Raw genomic sequence first — 19,550 nt, 5'->3', positions numbered from 1 at the left:
GGCTGCAGATCTCCCTTGATGAGCTGGCATATCTCACTGATGGCCTCCTTTCGGAAGCACAGCCTCCTAAGGCACATGTTATCGGACAAGTTCAGGTATAATCGCTTTTCCCTGTAAGTGCGTTGGGTTTAAGGTCTCCGCAGCAGCAGTCTGCCATCTCTTTGATTGGGCACGTAATGTTCTTCAATATACCTTCTCCTATCTTCATATGATTATTGACCAATACTGGTCGAGAAATTACAGACCCCATCACTATAAATTCCCTAAATTCAGCACAAAATATGATTAGATGATTGCCAAGAGTAAATAAAACCCTTAAAATCACTCACAAATTAATTCTCCTCATAAACACCTTGTTGAAGCAGCCTAGTTCTGCCGAGCAGTGCCAGTCGGGAGCAGCTTTTCTCCAGCAATCTCCAGCGATCTTCCCAGTGAGCAACCAGCCCGGCGATTTGTGGGCGATGTGGCAAAAGTTGCAGTTGGCAATCACCTCGCCGATAGCAGATTCATGTGTGCCGAAAGTCGGGCCGGCGATTAGAGGCCGATGTTCCAGCCCAACTTTCCACTTTTAAATTAAAATGGGCGATAGGGGAAAGACTAGCCCATTTTGTTTGTATGAATGTGTGTGAGTGAGTGTGAGTGTGAGAGTGTGAGTGAGTGTGTGTGAGTGTGTGAGTGAGTGTGAGTGTGAGAGTGTGAGTGAGTGTGTGTGAGTGTGTGAGTGTGTGAGTGAGAGTGTGTGAGAGTGTGTGAGTGTGTGAGAGTGTGTGTGAGTGTGTGAGTGTGTGAGAGTGTGTGAGAGTGTGTGTGAGTGTGTGAGAGTGTGTGTGAGTGTGTGAGTGAGTATGTGTGTGAGTGTGAGTGAGTGTGTGAGAGTGTGTGAGTGTGAGAGTGTGAGTGAGTGTGTGAGAGTGTGAGTGTGAGAGTGTGAGTGAGTGTGTGAGAGTGTGAGAGTGTGAGAGTGTGAGTGTGAGAGTGTGTGTGTGAGAGTGAGTGTGAGAGTGTGAGTGAGTGTGTGAGAGTGTGAGTGTGAGAGTGTGTGTGTGAGAGTGAGTGTGAGAGTGTGAGTGAGTGTGTGAGAGTGTGAGAGTGTGAGTGTGTGAGTGTGAGAGTGTGTGAGTGTGAGAGTGTGTGTGTGAGAGTGAGTGTGTGAGAGTGAGTGAGTGTGAGAGTGAGAGTGTGAGTGAGTGTGAGTGTGTGAGAGTGAGTGAGTGAGAGTGAGTGAGTGTGTGTGAGAGTGTGAGTGTGTGAGAGTGTGTGTGTGAGAGTGTGTGTGTGAGAGTGTGTGAGTGTGTGTGTGTGTGTGTGAGTGTGAGTGTGTGAGAGTGTGTGTGTGAGAGTGTGTGTGAGTGTGTGAGAGTGTGAGTGTGAGAGTGAGTGAGTGTGTGTGTGAGTGAGTGTGTGTGTGAGAGTGTGAGAGTGTGTGAGAGTGTGAGTGTGAGTGTGAGTGAATGTGTGTGAGTGAATGTGTGTGTGTGTGAGTGTGAGTGAGCGTGTGAGAGAGTGTGAGTGTGTGAGAGTGTGAGTGAGTGTGTGAGTGTGAGTGAGTGTGTGTGAGAGTGTGAGTGTGTGAGAGTGTGAGTGAGTGTATGAGTGTGAGTGTGAATGTGAGTGTGTGAGTGTGAGTGAATGTGTGTGAGTGAATGTGTGTGTGTGAGTGTGTGAGAGTGAGAGTGTGAGTGAAAGTGTGTGTGTGTGTGTGAGAGTGTGTGTGAGAGTGTGAGTGTGTGTGTGTGTGTGTGAGAGTGTGTGTGAGAGTGTGAGAGTGTGCGAGTGCGTGTGTGTGAGTGTGAGTGAGTGTGTGTGTGTGAGTGTGTGAGTGTGAGTGTGTGAGAGTGCGTGTGTGTGTCCTGTCTGTCTGTCTGCGTGTATGAGAGTGTGTGTGTGAATGTGTATGTGTGTGTGTGTGTGTGAGCGTGTGAGTCAGTGTGTGTGAGTGTAAGTGTGAGTGAGTGTGTAAGTGTGAGTGAGTGTGAGAGTGTAAGCGTGAGTTAGAGTGTGAGAGTGCGAGTAAGTGTGAGAGAATGAGTGTGTGTGTGTGGGAGTGGGTGGTTGTGGGAGTGTGTGAGTGTGTGTGGGAATGTGTGAGTGTGTGTGTGTGTGAGTATGAGTGTGAGTGTGAGTGTATGAAGGCACGGATGCGTCAGGAATGCACTGGGAGTGTGAGCTGAGGACCTTCTGATGGGGATGATTGGTGGGGAAGACATTGTTGCCTCTGCCGAAAGGGAATGAGGTTGAAATTCACAAATCAAAATAGATACAAATGGGTATAATCTGATAGCCATTCCAGAGATGTGGTTGCAAGGTGACCAAGGCTGAGAACTAAATATTCAGGGGTATTTGACAATTCGGAAGGACAGAGAGATAGGAAAAGGAGGTGGGGTAGCTCTGTTAATAAAGGATGGGATCAGTGCGTTAGTGAGAAACGATAATGGCTCAGAAGATCAAGATGTTGAATCGATTTGGGTGGAGATAAGGAAAAATAAGGGGAAAAAGTCACTGGTGGGCGTAGTCTATAGGCCCCCTAACAGTAGCTACACTGTTGGTCGGAGTATAAATCAAGAAATAATGGAGGCTTGTAAAAAAGGAACGACAATAATCATGGGCGATTTTAACCTTCATATTGATTGGACAAAGCAAATTGGCCAGGGTGGCCTTGAGGAAGACTTCATAGAGTGTATCCGGGATAGTTTCCTTGAACAGTACGTTGCAGAACCAACCAGGGAGCAGGCTATCTTAGATCAGGTATTGTGTAATGAGACAGGATTAATAAACAATCTCCTAGTAAAGGATCCTTTAGGAATGAGTGACCATAATATGGTTGAAATTCAAATTCAGTTGGAGGGTGAGAAAGTTGGATCTCAAACCAGTGACCTAAGCTTAAACAAAGGAGACTACAAAGGTATGAGGGCAGAGTTGGCTAAAGTGGACTTGGAAAATCGATTAAAGTATGGGACGGTTGATGAGCAGTGGCAGACATTTAAGGAGATATTTCATAACTCTCAACAAAAATATATCCCAATGAGAAGGAAAGATGTAAGAGAAGGGATAACCATCCGTGGCTAACTAAGGAAATAAGGGATGGTGTCAAATTGAAAACAAGGGCATACAATGTGGTCAAGACTAGTGGGAGGGCAGAGGATTGGGAAACTTTTAAAAGCCAGCAAAGAACGACTAAAAAAAAATAATGAGAAGGAAGATAGATTATGAAAGTAAACTAGCACGAAATATAAAACAGATAGTAAGAATTTCTACAGGTACATAAAAAGGAAAAGAGTGGCTAAAGTAAATGTTGGTCCCCTAGAGGATGAGACTGGGGAATTAATAATGGAGAACAGGGAAATGGCGTCCATAATTTAATACAAATACAGGATCATTGACTTCAATCTCACGTGACACATTTGCGCTATCATGGTATGCACTTTGTTGAAGCCGCCTGCTCTCTACCTGTTCATATAGATCAGGGTGAACTAACGAGAGACTTGTCTTAAGTGTTCTTTTCATGAGCAGTTCAACAGGTGGGATCCCAGTGAGTGAGTGGGGTCTCGTGCGGTAGCTAAGCAGGACTCGGGATAGGCGAGTCTGCAGTGAGCCATCCGTTACCCTCTTCAAGCCTTGCTTGATGGTTTGCACTGCTCTCTCTGCCTGACCATTGGACGCTGGTTTAAACGGGGCAGATGTCACATGTTTGATCCCAATATGGGTCATGAATTCTTTGAACTCAGCACTGGTAAAACACAGCCCGTAATTGCTCACCAGGACATTGGGTAGGCCGTGTGTGGCAAACATGGTCCACAGGCTTTCAGTAGTGGCAGCGGACGTGCTAGCCGACATTATCTCACATTCAATCCACTTGGAGTACGCATCTACAAACACAAGGAACATTTTACCCAAGAACGGGCCTGCATAGTCGACGTGTACCCTAGACCACGGTTTGGAGGGCCAAAACCATAAACTTAGCGGCACCTCCCTGGGTACATTGCTTAACTGCGAGCATGTATTACATCTGTGAACGCAGGACTCCAAGTCCGCATCGATACCGGGCCACCACACGTGGGATCTGGCTATTGCTTTCATCATTACGATGCCTGGGTGGGTACTGTGGAGGTCATTGATGAAGGTGTCTCTGCCCTTCTTGGGGACCACTACTCGATTGCCCCACAGAAGGCAGGCTGCCTGTATAGACATTTCATCTTTGCACCGCTGGAACGGCTTTATCTCTTCCTGCATTTCCACTTGGACACTGGACCAGCTCCCGTGAAGCACACAGCTTTTGACTAGAGATAATAAGGGATCCTGGCTTGTCCAGGTTTTGATCTGCCGGGCAGTGACGGGTGATTGCTCACTCTCAAATGCTTCCATAACCATGGCTAGATCTGCGGGCTGCGCCATTTCCACCCCCGTGGTGGGCAATGGCAGCCTACTGAGAGCATCGGCGCAGTTTTCTGTGCCTGGCTTGTGGCGGATGGCGTAGTTGTATGCGGACAACGTGAGCGCCCATCTCTGGATGCGGGCCGATGCATTGGTATTTATCCCTTTACTCTCAGAAAACAGGGATATAAGTGGCTTATGGTCAGTTTCCAATTCGAATTTTAGCCCAAACAGGTATTGATGCATTTTCTTTACCTCATAGACACCCGCTAACGCTTCTTTCTCAATCATGCTGTAGGCTCTCTCAGCCTTAGACAGACTCCTGGATGTATAAACAACCGGTTGCAGTTTCCCGAAATCATTAGCTTGTTGCAATACACACCCGACGCCATATGACGACGCATCACATGCTAGTACCAAACGCTTACATGGATCATACAACACAAGTAATTTGTTTGAGCATAACAATTTTCTCGCTTTTACAAAGGCATTTTCTTGGCTTTTGCCCCAAACCCATTCGCCCCCTTTTCGTAGTAAGACGTGTCGTGGTTCTAGCAGTGTGCTGAGACCCCGTAAGAAGTTACCAAAGTAGTTCAAGAGTCCCAGAAACGACCGCAGCTCCGTCACGTTCTGTGGCCTTGGTGCGTTCTCGATTGCCTCCGTCTTCGTGTTGGTGGGCCTGATGCCGTCCGCCGCAATCCTCCTTCCCAGGAACTCCACTTCAGGTGCCAGGAAAACGCACTTCGAGCGTTTTAACCTGAACCCCACGTGGTTGAGTCGACTAAGAACCTCCTCCAGGTTCTGCAGGTGCTCGACTGTGTTCCGACCTGTGACCAAGATGTCGTCCTGGAAGTCCTCGGTGTGCGGGACTGACTTCAGTAAACTTTCCATGTTTCTCTGGAATATCGCCACCGCTGATCGGATTCCAAACGGGCATCTGTTATAAACAAAAAGACCTTTGTGTGTGTTGATGCAGGTGAGGGCCTTCGATGATTCCTCCAGTTCCTGCATCGGAAGTCCATTTAGTTCAACATTCAGCATTATCGGGGGACAATTCGTGGTGAATGTGTGCACCCCATGTACCTCTGCCTCCTCTATCTGAGGCTCTGGTGCATCGTGATCCTCCGTGGATCTGTCCTCCTCTGCAACGTGGTGGTTTGCAGGTTTAACAGGCTTTGCAGCTCGCCTGCACACTCGTTGGAGATGTCCCATTGTTCCACAGCCCTTGCAAACGTATCCTTTGAATCGGTATGAATGGAAACGATGATCACCCCCGCAGCGCCAACAAGGTGTTAATGGCCTTGCATTCATCACCCTTGATGGTAGACTCTGAGACATCTGCGGACATGTAGCTGCAGGTATGTGTGACCTGCCCTGCACGTTACGATTCGAAAACAACATCACTTTGTTCACAGTACTTGTAGCAGCGCTTGTGTGCTGAGAGATTTGCTTAGTATTGTCACTGGTGGCAATGAATGCCTGGGCTAGCGCGATGGCCTTACTCAAGGTTGGGGTCTCTACAGTCAAAAGTTTGAGAAGTATGGTTTCGTGGCCAATGCCAAGTACGAAAAAGTCTCTGAGTATGTGCTCCAAATGTCCTTCAAATTCACAATGTCCTGCAAGGTGTCTTAGCTCGGCGATATAACTCACCACTTCCTGGCCTTCAGACCTTTTGTAGGTGTAGAACCAGTACCTCGCCATCAGAACGCTTTCCTTCGGGTTCACATGCTCTCGGACCAGTGTGCACAAATCATTGTACGATTTCTCCGTGGGTTTCACTGGAGTGAGCAGATTCTTCATGAGGCCATACATTGGTGCCCCACAGACGAGGACAGAGAGGAGGATCGCTCTGCGTTTAGCAGCGTTCTCTTCCCCATCTAGCTCGTTGGCCACGAAGTATTGGTCGAGTCACTCCACAAATGTTTCCCAATCATCTCCCTCCAGAAAGATTTCTCCAGGATGCCCACTGTTCTCTGCATTTTTGAGTTCGCTATCTGTATCTCGTCGTCAGTTGTTGTGTATGGAGAAAGAGTCAGACTGAACACTGTGAGCTCAGAGTAAAGTGTGACCTTAGTCTTTTATTGCAGGTCTCCAGATTGCCTCTCCAACCTGTGAAGCCTACTTAAATACCTGTGCTCCCAAGGGATTATGGGATCCCTTGGGACTCTGGGGAATGAGCCCTCTGGTGGCTGTACAGAGTAAATACAAGTCCACATATATAACAATTAGCATGGATAGAGGATTGGCTAACTAACAGAAAACAGAGAGTCGGGATAAATGCATCATTTTCTGGTTGGCAACCAGTAACTAGTGGGGTGCCGCAGGGATCAGTGCTGGGGCCTCAACTATTTACAATCTATATTAATGACTTGGATGAAGGGACCGAGTGTAATGTAGCCAAGTTTGCTGATGATACAAAGATGGGTGGGAAAGCAAATTGTGAGGAGAACACAAAAAATCTGCAAAGGGATATAGACAGGCTAAGTGAGTGGGCAAACATTTGGCAGATGGAGTATAATGTGGGAAAATGTGAGGTTATCCACTTTGGCAGAAATAATAGAAATGTAAATTATAATTTAAATGGAGAAAAATTGCAAAGTGCTGCAGTACAGAGAGACCTGGGGGTCCTTGTGCATGAAACACAAAAAGTTAGTATGCAGGTACAGCAAGTAATCAGGAAGGCAAATGGAATGTTGGCCTTTATTGCAAGGGGGATAGAGTATAAAAGCAGAGAAGTCCTGCTACAACTGTACATGGTATTGGTGAGACCACACCTGGAGTACTGCGTGCAGTTTTGGTCTCTGTATTTCAGGAAGGATATACTTACATTGGAGACTGTTCAGAGTAGGTTCACTCGGTTGATTCCGGAGATGAAGGGGTTGAAGATAGGTTGAGTAGGTTGGGCCTATACACATTGGAGTTCAGAAGAATGAGAGGTGATCTTATTGAAACTCATGATAATGAGGGGGCTCGACAAGGTGGATACAGAGAGGATATTTCCACTCATAGGGGAAACTAAAACTAGGGGGCACAGTCTCAGAATAAGGGGCCACCCATTTAAAACTGAGATGAGAAGAAATTTCTTCTCTCAGAGAGTTGTAAATCTGTGGAATTCTCTGCCCCAGAGAGCTGTGGAGGCTGGGTCATTGAATATATTTAAGGCGGAGATAGACAGATTTTTGAGCGATAAGGGAGTGAAGGGTTATGGGGAGCGGGCAGGGAAGTGGAGCTGAGTCCATGATCAGATCAGCCATGATTTTATTGAATGGCGGAGCAGGCTCAAGGGGTCAGGTGACCGACTCCTGCTCCTATTTCTTATGTTATGACTCCTTCAGGCCTGATCCCAGAAGACACTGTGGTCAAACCACATTTGTATATAAACCAGGAGAGCAGGAGCATCGCCACGGAGATTCCCACCCTCAAAATCACAAGTTCCACGGAATAATTAACCTCTTTCGGATGAGATGTTAAACCGAGGCCCCGTCTGCTCTCTCAGGTGGACGTAAAAGATCCCATGGAACTATTTCGAACAAGAGCAGGGGAGTTATCCCCTGAGTCCTGGGGCCAATATTTATCCCTCAATCAACATAACAAAAACAGATTAAAAGCAGAAAATGCTGAAAATCTCAGCAGGTCAGGCAGCATCTGTGGAGAGAAATAGAGTTAACGTTTCGGGTTGATGACCCTTTGTCAGAACAGATTATCTGGTCATTATCACGTTGCTGTGTGTGGGAGCTTGCTGTGCGCAAATTGGCTGCCGTGTTTCCCACATTACAGCAGTGACTACACTCCAAAAGTACTTCATTGGCTGTAAAGTGTTTTGGGACCTCTTGAGGATGTGCAAGGTGCTATAGAAATGCAAGTCTTTCTTTATACATAACACCTTCCGTTACTTGCACCGCTGTACCGTGCTGCAGAAAAGAACCTTCTGGAACAGCTCGCAGGTCGCTGATCAAGCAGTGAGAGTTGGTACCACTCGGTGACCAGGCTTTTGGGCACACAGAAGATCCCCAGGACAGTGAACAGAGATGAGCTCCTTGCTGGTCGCTGCACAGAGACAGAGACAGGGAGAAATCTGTGTGGAGTGTGCATCTGCTGCCTCCCTGTGGCCAGTCTTGGACACTGCAACGCCAGTGCTCACAGTCAAAGGCGTTTATAAAAACCTCACAAACACCAGAAACATTTTAGAGACAAGGAGCTGGTCTGAAGGGCAGTTAACCATCACATTGGGGAATGGTGTGACAACAGGCAGGCTTTCAAACAACACGGGAGGGACACAACGGGTCAGAAAGGAAACAGTCGCTAGCCCATAGCCGAGGTTGAATTATCTCGATTAGATTCCAGCCTGTAACTCACTCCCGGGTATCTGTTATTCTATATATAAACCCCCGAACCCCTCAATTAGATTCCAGCCTGTAACTCACTCCCGGGTATCTGTTATTCTATATATAAACCCCACCGAACCCCTCGATTAGATTCCAGCCTGTAACTCACTCCCGGGTATCTGTTACTCTATATATAAACCCCCCGAACTCCTCGATTAGATCCCAGCCTGTAACTCACTCCCGGGTATCTGTTATTCTATATATAAACCCCCTGAACCCCTCGATTAGATTCCAGCCTGTAACTCACTCCCGGGTATCTGTTATTCTATATATAAACCCCCTGAACCCCTCGATTAGATTCCAGCCTGTAACCCACTCCCGGGTATCTGTTATTCTCTATATAAACCTCCCGAACCCCTCGATTAGATTCCAGCCTGTAACTCACTCCCGGGTATCTGTTATTCTATATATAAACCCCCCCCGAAACCCTCGATTAGATTCCAGCCTGTAACTCACTCCAGGGTATCTGTTATTCTATATATAAACCCCCCCCCGAAACCCTCGATTAGATTCCAGCCTGTAACTCACTCCCGGGTATCTGTTATTCTATATATAAACCCCCCCCGAAACCCTCGATTAGATCCCAGCCTGTAACTCACTCCCGGGTATCTGTTATTCTATGTGTAACCCCCCGAACCCCTCGATTAGATTCCAGCCTGTAACTCACTCCCTCACTGGTGTTTGTTGCTTGCTATGGTTTATTTGTGGTTTTATGCAGGGGTAATAAACTGGTTTTGATCTTGGAACTTCTGAATATGATCAGAACCTTGCACAAAGCCCCTGTTGTAGTAAGATTCTGTCCATTTACAACACTGTGGGTTTAAAACCATGTTGAGGAAAGATACAAAGCAAGTAACATTCTTGAATTCAGCAGAGTCCCTGAATAAACAGAGAATTGAATCACAGAGTGGGGGTTCAGTGTTGTTTGCACAAGGCAGTCAGTGGGGCCTGTCAGTGGTACACCTGCAGTCAGCATATCCTCCCGCCAGTAACTCAATCAAACCCTGACTTTCTGCAACTCTAATCTGCTTTGACAACTTACCATCCGCGACCTCTACACGTTCATCCTGCGACTCCACTTGCCACGCTGGAATCCAGCTCAAACTCTTTCAGTCCCAGGATCTCACAACTGTGCAACTCCTGAGCACCTTGGGCTGTGCCCGACACGGGCTGCACATACCGCTCTTGAAGCGTTGCGTCCGGCCCAATGCCGGGGCTTCGGGGGTTTTCGGAGTGGGCCGGAAGTGGGGGCAGGGCGGAATGGCCGCAGTGGTGATATCATCGCGCTGACTCTCACAACGCCCCTCCCCCTCAGTTAAAGCGGACTGCCACTGCGAACTCTGCAGCCGCTTCAGTGGCAAACACTGGGCCACCAGGGAGGACTTTGGCCGGGTCAGTGGCCTGGCACCCAAGGGGCGGGGGGGTGGGGGGGGGAGGGGCTGCCGGGCTGCCTGTTGGCGGCCCGGCCAAACCCGCGGCTATAATTGTCGGCCCGACCCGGCAGTCGGCCGACATAAAAATATCTTGGCCTCGCCGGCAATGCGCCCTCCCCTTTAAGGGCGGCCGGGCCGACAGCCACAGAGAGAGAACCGACACAAAACGCTGTCGGGGGCACTGACTGGTGGGGGGGCCGCTCCCGCGGCCAAAACCGGGACAGGGGTCGCGCCGATCGGTCAGGGGTCGGTGCGTACACACAGCGGTGGGAAGACAGTTGGAGCGGTCCCAGACACCGCCCCAGGAGGGAGCAAAGACAATTTTTTTAAATGGCGGCCCCTTCACAGAGATTCGGCACCCAAGGGTCTCATAGAAAGTGACAATGAGTCTTGGCTAACCCTGACCCTGACCCTGACCCTGACCCTGACCCTGACACTGACCCTGACCCTGACCCTAACCCTGACCCTGACCCTGACCCTGACACTGACCCTGACCCTGACCCTGACCCTAACCCTGACACTGACACTGACCCTGACCCTGACCCTGGCCCTGACCCTAACCCTGACCCTGACCCTGACCCTGACCCTAACCCTGACCCTGACCCTAACCCTGACCCTGACACTGACCCTAGCCCTGACCCTGACCCTAGCCCTGACACTGACCCTGACCCTGACCCTAACCCTGACACTGACCCTGACCCTGACCCTAACCCTAACCCTAACCCTGACCCTGACCCTGACCCTGACCCTAACCCTGACCCTGACCCTGACCCTAACCCTAACCCTGACCCTGACCCTGACCCTGACCCTAACCCTGACCCTGACCCTGACCCTGACCCTAGCCCTGACCCTAGCCCTGACCCTGACCCTAGCCCTGACACTGACCCTGACCCTGACACTAACCCTAACCCTGACCCTAGCCCTGACACTGACCCTGATCCCGACTCTAGCCCTGACACTGACCCTGATCCTGACCCTAACCCTGACCCTGACACTGACCCTAACTCTGACACTGACCCTAACCCTGACACTGACCCTGACCCTAGCCCTGACCCTAGCCCTGACACTGACCCTAAACCTGACACTGACCCTGACCCTAGCCCTGACCCTAGCCCTGACCCTAGCCCTGACACTGACCCTAACCCTGACCCTAGCCCTGACACTGACCCTGATCCCGACCCTAGCCCTGACACTGACCCTGACCCTAGCCCTGACCCTGACCCTAGCCCTGACCCTGACCCTAGCCCTGACACTGACCCTGACCCTGACCCTGACACTGACCCTGACCCTGACCCTAACCCTGACCCTGACCCTGACCCTGACCCTAACCCTGACCCTGACCCTGACCCTGACCCTAACCCTGACCCTGACCCTAGCCCTGACCCTAGCCCTGACCCTGACCCTAGCCCTGACACTGACCCTGACCCTGACACTAACCCTAACCCTGACCCTAGCCCTGACACTGACCCTGATCCCGACTCTAGCCCTGACACTGACCCTGATCCTGACCCTAACCCTGACCCTGACACTGACCCTAACTCTGACACTGACCCTAACCCTGACACTGACCCTGACCCTAGCCCTGACCCTAGCCCTGACACTGACCCTAAACCTGACACTGACCCTGAACCTAGCCCTGACCCTAGCCCTGACCCTAGCCCTGACACTGACCCTAACCCTGACCCTAGCCCTGACACTGACCCTGATCCCGACCCTAGCCCTGACACTGACCCTGACCCTAGCCCTGACCCTGACCCTAGCCCTGACCCTGACCCTAGCCCTGTCCCTGACCCTAGCCCTGACCCTGACCCTAGCCCTGACCCTAACCCTGATCCTGACCCTGACACTGACCCTAACCCTGACACTGACCCTAACCCTGACCCTAGCCCTGACACTGACCCTAACCCTAACTCTAACCCTGACCCTGACCCTGACACTGACCCTAACTCTAACCCTGACCCTGACACTGACCCTGATCCCGACCCTAGTCCTGACACTGACCCTGACCCTGACTCTAGCGCTGACACTGACCCTGATCCTGAGCCTAGCCCTGACACTGACCCTGACCCTAGCGCTGACCCTAGCCCTAACCCTGAACTCCTAACCCCTGACTCGAACCCCAACTACCCCAGACCCAAACCCTAAAACACATCCTAACCTGGTGCTAACCCTAACCTCCTTAGGTCTTTGCTAACACTAAGTGTAATCCTGATCCTAACTCTAACCCAAATCCTAACCTTGACCCCAACACTGACCCAAAAGTAACCCGAACCCTAACCCAACTCAAGCCTGAATCCTAACCCTAACACTAATCCTAACTTTGACCCCAACACTGACCCTAACCCTAACCCGAATCCGAACCCTAACCTTTAATCTTTCCTTCCTCCGACAATTGACAAGCTTTTAAAATCAAATCTTGGTGTCACATCACCCCCAGTCCTTCATTGATCTCCCCCCGGCCTGCCTTACGGACTGTGACCCTTGCCCTGGGGTCTGCCTGCTCTCGGGGTCGAGGTGACACAGACTCTGAACCCCAACACGCGGCCTCACTCTCAGCGAACAAGGGGAGAAGGCTGCTTGCTGCCAGTATTTGTAGATTAATGGTTGCTGTAACAGGCGCTGTGGCAGGCCTGTCCCAGGCTGTAATTCCTGTTTGTTTATACAGCCCGGCCTTCCTGTGCTGTCACGTAGTCTCCTGAATGAAGGCCTTGTTGCCGGGGCAAAGTCTGCAGGAAATAATCCCTCCACAGGGAGACAGTTGCATCACAATTATCGGAGCATTGAATCCGCCTGACCTCTGACCTTTAACCCTGAGCACGCCAACTCCTGGGCAGAAATCTGGAAACATTGCATGTGATCCTTGGAGGATTGAAGTGACAGGACAGGTTTAACACTAGCACCTGTTTTTATTATTAAAGGTGATCTATGGTCTGTGCGAATGTTAGCTGTCTGCACAGCAATCTCCTGAGCCTTGCGATGCAGAAAGTCCGAGCTACGGGAGAGAAACCATCGCTGGCACATTGCCGCAGAACCTGCCCAATAAAACCTCCCTTTCCCACCATGGCCCAAGTGTGGCACTTTGGCCTCCCACCCCAGCCATTCAGTGACCTCTGTGAGGGAGATTCCCAATATTGTGTCCCTAGTGAATGCTGCGGGCCCATGCCTGTCAGGAGCGGAATTAAGCTCGTTTCCCACTCACCTGACCCAAAAGAAAGGCTTGCATTTCTATAGCGCCTTTCACAACCGCCGAATGTCCCGAAGCGCTTTACAGCCAATGAAGTACTTTTGGAGTGCAGTCACTGTTGTAATGTGGGAAACGCGGCAGCCAATTAGCGCACAGCAAGCTCCCACAAACAGCAATGTGATAATGACCAGATCATCTGTTTTTGTGATTGAAATCAGGAGAATCTTCTTCACACAAAGGGCAGTAGAAACGGGAACTCTCGCCCTCAAAAAGTTGTGCATGCTGGGACATAAGTGAAACGTTCAAGACCGAGATCGATAGAATTGTGTTGGGAAAGGATATTGAGGGGTGCATAGAGTTAGGTCACCAATCGGCCATGATCTCACGGAACAGGCTCATGGGGCTGAATGGCTCCTCCTGTTCCTACATGTTGCTGAACAATCTTCATCTGGTTCCCAGCCAGGAGACCAAAGCTGACAGATTATTTGTTGTTGTGGAGCCAGGGTGCTGGATCTCAGCGGGCTGCATGTCGATACAGGAGCAATCAGTGTCCCATTTAATATTCTGTCAGTTCCAATTTGTAATTAATTAATGTGATTTTATTAAATCAGCTCTTGATCGCATCTTTCGGAAGAGCCTCGCAAAGTACTTCACGGAAGCCCTTTTCCACACAGCAAGGTCCCGCATTCAGAAATGAGTTAAACCAGCAGTTAATCTGGGGGTTTGTGGTGCTGATTGAGGAAGGAATATTGGCCCAGGACACCAGGGAGGCTTCCCTGCTCTTCTTCACACATTGCCACAGGGTCTTTTACATCCACCAGAACAGAGTATAAAAGCAGAGAAGTCCTGCTACAACTGTACAGGGTATTGGTGAGGCCACACCTGGAGTACTGCGTACAGTTTTGGTCTCCGTATTTAAGGAGGGATATATTTGCATTGGAGGCTGTTCAGAGAAGATTCACTCGGTTGATTCCAGAGATGAGGAGGTTGACTTATGAAGATAGATTGAGTAGGTTGGGCCTATACATATTGGAGTTCAGAAGAATGAGAGGTGATCTTATCGAAATATATAAGATTCTGAGGGGGCTTGACAAGGCGGATGCAGAGAGGATATTTCCACTCATAGGGGAAACTAAAACTAGGGGACATAGTCTCAGAATAAGGAGCCGCCTATTTAAAACTGAGATGAGGAGGAATTTCTTCTCTCAGAGGGTTGTAAATCTGTGGAATTCTCTGCCCCAGAGAGCTGTGGAGGCTGGGACATTGAATATATTTAAGGTGGAGATAGACAGATTTTTGAACGATAAGGGAGTGAAGGGTTATGGGGAGCGGGCGGGGAAGTGGAGCTGAGTCCATGATCAGATCAGCCATGATCTTATTAAATGGCGGAGCAGGCTCGAGGGGCCAGGTGGCCTACTCCTGCTCCTATTTCTTATGTTCTTATGTAACAGGCAGACACGCCCTGGGTTTGAGCTAAAGGTGAGAGTGCTGCCCAATGAGAATAAGCAGCGCAAGAATCTCCAACCCAGGTTACCCTAGATTTATATCGAGGAAATCAGACAATCTGAGGATTCTTTCCTCGCCTTCCTTCATTTCTATCATGGCATGTTGCAGACTCGCTGCTCCCCCTTGTACCCTGACCATTAATGCCCCTGTCCTGTCCCCACGCTCCCCACTCCCCATTCTGTGCAGTGTGACCCATTCGTCCCATTAGGACTTTCTTTCCCCGCACATCCTGGTTACATTCGATGCTCCGCGCCCCTGCCTCAGCTCATCCGCTGCTGAATGCCTCATCCCTGCCTTTGTTACCTCCAGACTTAACTATTCCAACGCACTCCTGGCTGTCCTCCCACATTCTACACTACGGAAACGAGAGGTGATCCAAAACTCGGCTGACCATGTCCTAACTCGCACCGAGTCCCACTCACCCATCACCCCCTGTGCTCGCTGCCCCGTGTCCTAACTCGCACCGAGTCCCACTCACCCATCACCCCCTGTACTCACTGCCCCGTGTCCGAACTCACCCCGAGTCCCACTCACCCATCACCCCCTGTGCTCACTGCCCCGTGTCCTAACTCACACCGAGTCCCGCTCACCCATCACCCCCTGTGCTCACTGCCCCGTGTCCTAACTCGCACCCAGTCCCGCTCACCCATCACCCCCTGTGCTCACTGCCCCGTGTCCTAACTCGCACCGAGTCCCGCTCACCCATCACCCCCTGTGCTCACTGCCCCGTGTCCTAACTCGCACCCAGTCCCGCTCACCCATCACCCCCTGTGCTCACTGCCCCGTGTCCTAACACGCACCGAGTCCCGCTCACCCATCACCCCCTGTGCTCACTGCCCCGTGTCCTAACTCGCACCCAGTCCCGCTCACCCATCACCCCCTGTGCTCATTGACCCGTATCCTAACTCGCACCCAGTCCCACTCACCCATCACCCCCTGTGCTCACTGCCCCATGTCCTAACTCGCACCGAGTCCCACTCACCCATCACCCCCTGTGCTCACTGACCCGTATCCTAACTCGCACCCAGTCCCACTCACCCATCACACCCTGTGCTCGCTGTCCCGTGTCCTAACTCGCACCGAGTCCCGCTCACCCATCACCCCCTGTGCTCACTGCCCCGTGTCCTAACTCGCACCCAGTCCCGCTCACCCATCACTCCCTGTGCTCGCTGCCCCGTGTCCTAACTCGCACCCAGTCCCACTCACCCCCTGTGCTCACTGACCTACATTGGCTCCCGTTTAAGCATCACTTCGATTTCAAAATTCTCATCCTTGTTTTCAAATCCCTCCATGGCCCTCGCCTCTCCCTATCTCTGTAATCTCCTCCAGCCCCACAACTCCCCGAGATATCTGCACTCCTCTAATTCTGCCCTCTTGAGCATCCCTGATTATAATCGCTCAACCATCGGTGGCCGTGCCTTCTGTTGCCTGGGCCCCAAGCTCTGGAACTCCCTCCCTAAACCTCTCCGCCTTTCTCTCCTCCTTCAAGATGCTCCTTAAAACCGACCTCTTTGACCAAGCTTTTGGTCACCTGCGCTAATATCTCCTTATGCGGCTCGGTGTCAAATTTCTATCCCAAAATACTCCTGCGAAACGCCTTGGGACGTTACACTACGTTAAAGGCGCTATATAAATACAAGTTGTGGTTGTTTCATGAGCTTTGTGTAGAACCTTAGGGACAGCAGGAGGCCATTCAGCCCCTCGGGCCCACTCCGCTAGTCAATTAGATCGGGGCTGAGCTGCATCTTAACACCACTGCAGTGACCCACAGAGCCAGCATTGGAGAAATCTGCGGACTGGAACAGGACGTTCAGAGACGGAAACCTGCTCCCAGCGCCAACCCTCAAGTTCCAAGACTGAGTTTCAGGTCCAAGCGCCTCATAGGAACTTTCATCCGTTACACCGAGGGGGCAGAACATTCTGTGTAGGCCGTGCTGAGCACCATGCCCAATTCCTGCCGCAAGCTCCAAGCACAAGGAGGTCGATACCTGTAATCTCCGACTAAAATAACACAGTCTTCAGAGAATGGCAGATAGTAAACACAGAGAGGAGGGAGGGGGAGAGGGAGGGGGGAGGGAGGGAGGGAGGAAGGGACTGACTTGCATTTATATAGCGCCTTTCACGGCCTCAGGACCTCTCAAAGCGCTTTACAGCCAATGAAGTACTTTTGGAGTGTAGTCACTGTTGTAATGTGGGAAACGCAGCAGCCAATTTGCGCACAGCAAGCTCCCACACACAGCAATGTGATAATGACCCGATAATCTGTTTTAGTGATGTTGATTGAGGGATAACATAGAAAATAGGTGCAGGAGTAGGCCATTCGGCCCTTCGAGCCTGCAATTGTGACCGTGACACCGGGGATAACTCCCTGCTCTTCTTCGAAATAGTGCCGTGGGATCATTACGTCCACCTGAGAGAGCAGACGGGGCCTCGGTTTAATGTCCCATCCACAGATATAAGGGCTCATTTTCCAAATGTGCATTCCTGAAGAAGTGCTGAGAAAATTTGCCTTGTGATGTATGAAATATTTGATAAAATATTAACGAGTACATTATGAAACATACATGTAATGAGAGAATTCGGAGACAGGTTAGTCACACCTTGTACCTTGGAAAATGATTCCTGATTAGCAGCAAAGGCCACTCAAGTATCAATACCTTCTCGAATCACTCTCAGTATTGGTGTAACGTAGTTAAAGTGTATCCTTTAGACACAGAGTAAATTAAAACATTGCCTCCAGATACAGAATTAAAAGTAAACTTGATCAAAAAACAGGTGTCATCAGAACTGCAATACTTTTTAAGTGTCATGTTGTTAGCCATTGAATTCGCTTCAAATCGATCTCGCAACCAACTTAGCAATAACTTACAAATCCCATCCACCACCTTCAACACTCACTCCCTCCACCACCTTCAACACTCACTCCCTCCACCACCGGCGCCCCCTGGCTGCAGTGTGCACCATCTACAAGATGCACTGCAGCAACTCGCCAAGGCTTCTTCGGCAGCACCTCCCAAACCCGCGGCCTCTACCACCTAGAAGGACAAGGGCAGCAGGCGCATGGGAACACCACCACCTCCACGTTCCCCTCCCAGTCACACACCATCCTGACTGGGAAATATATCGGCCGTTCCTTCATTGTCACTGGGTCACAATCCTGGAACTCCCTCCCTAACAGCACTGTGGGAGCACCTTCACCACACGGACTGCAGCGGTTCAAGAAGGCGGCTCACCTCCACCTTCTCGAGGGGCAATTAGGGATGGGCAATAAATGCCGGCCTTGCCAGCGATGCCCACATCCCGTGCACGAATTAAAAAAACATAAAGCTACATATGCTGTTGGTGAAAGATGGGATTTGTACATCATGACGTGGCAACATGGGGCGGACTCAGTGGGCAGGTTGGTCTATTCCTGTCCTTTACCTGTCGATATTCGGAATATTTACACATGGGAAGAGGAAACAACTTTCCCAACTGTTATAACTCCACCTCGATTACCTGGGATCAGCCAAATACACTGGACACTGCACTGGCTCGCTGAATACACTGGGCACTGCACTGGTTCATTGATAATACACTAGACACTGCACTAGCTCACTGAATACACTGGGCACTGCACTGGCTCACTGAATACACTGGACAATGCACTGGCTCACTGAATACACTGGACAATGCACTGGCTCACTGAATACACTGGGCACTACACTGGCTCACTGAATACACTGGACAATGCACTGGCTCACTGAATACACTGGACAATGCACTGGCTCACTGATAATACACTTGTCACTGCACTGGCTCACTGATAATACACTAGATACCGCACTGTCACATTGCAAATACACTGGAGACCGCACTGGCTCACTGATAATACACTGGTCACGGCATTGGCTCACTGAACACACTAAACACCGCACTGGCTCACTGATAATACACCGGACAGTGCACTGGCTCACTGAATACACTGGTCACCGCACTGGCTCACTGAATACACTGGTTACCACAGTGGCTCATTGATAATACACTAGACACCGCACTGGCTCACTGAATACACTGGACAACGCACTGGCTCACTGATAATACACTGGTCACCGCACTGGCTCATTGATAATACACTGAACACCGCACTGGCTCACTGAATATACTTGTCAACGCACTGGCTCACTGAATAGACTGGTCACTGCACTGGCTCACTGATAATACACCGGACACCACACTGGCTCATTGATAATACACTGGACACCGCACTGGCTCATTGATAATACAATGGACTCCGCACTGGCTCACTGAATACACTGGACAACGCACTGGCTCACTGATAATACACCGGACACCGCACTGGCTCACTGATAATACACTGGACACCGTACTGGCTCACTGATAATACACTGGACACCGCACTGGCTCATTGATAATACACTGGACACTGCACTGGCTCACTGAATACACTAGTCACTGCACTGGCTCACTGATAATACACTGGACACCACACTGGCTCACTGAATACACTGGACACCGCACTGGCTCACTGATAATACACTGGACACCACACTGGCTCACTGAATACACTGGAACCACACTGGCTCACTGATAATACACTGGACCCTGCACTGGCTCACTGATAATACACTGGACACCGCACTGGCTCACTGATAATACACTGGACACCAC

The sequence above is a fragment of the Pristiophorus japonicus genome, chromosome 17, assembly GCF_044704955.1.
Source record: "Pristiophorus japonicus isolate sPriJap1 chromosome 17, sPriJap1.hap1, whole genome shotgun sequence".
NCBI classification, from domain to species: domain Eukaryota; kingdom Metazoa; phylum Chordata; class Chondrichthyes; family Pristiophoridae; genus Pristiophorus; species Pristiophorus japonicus.
Note: the sequence above shows the minus strand (reverse complement) of the source record.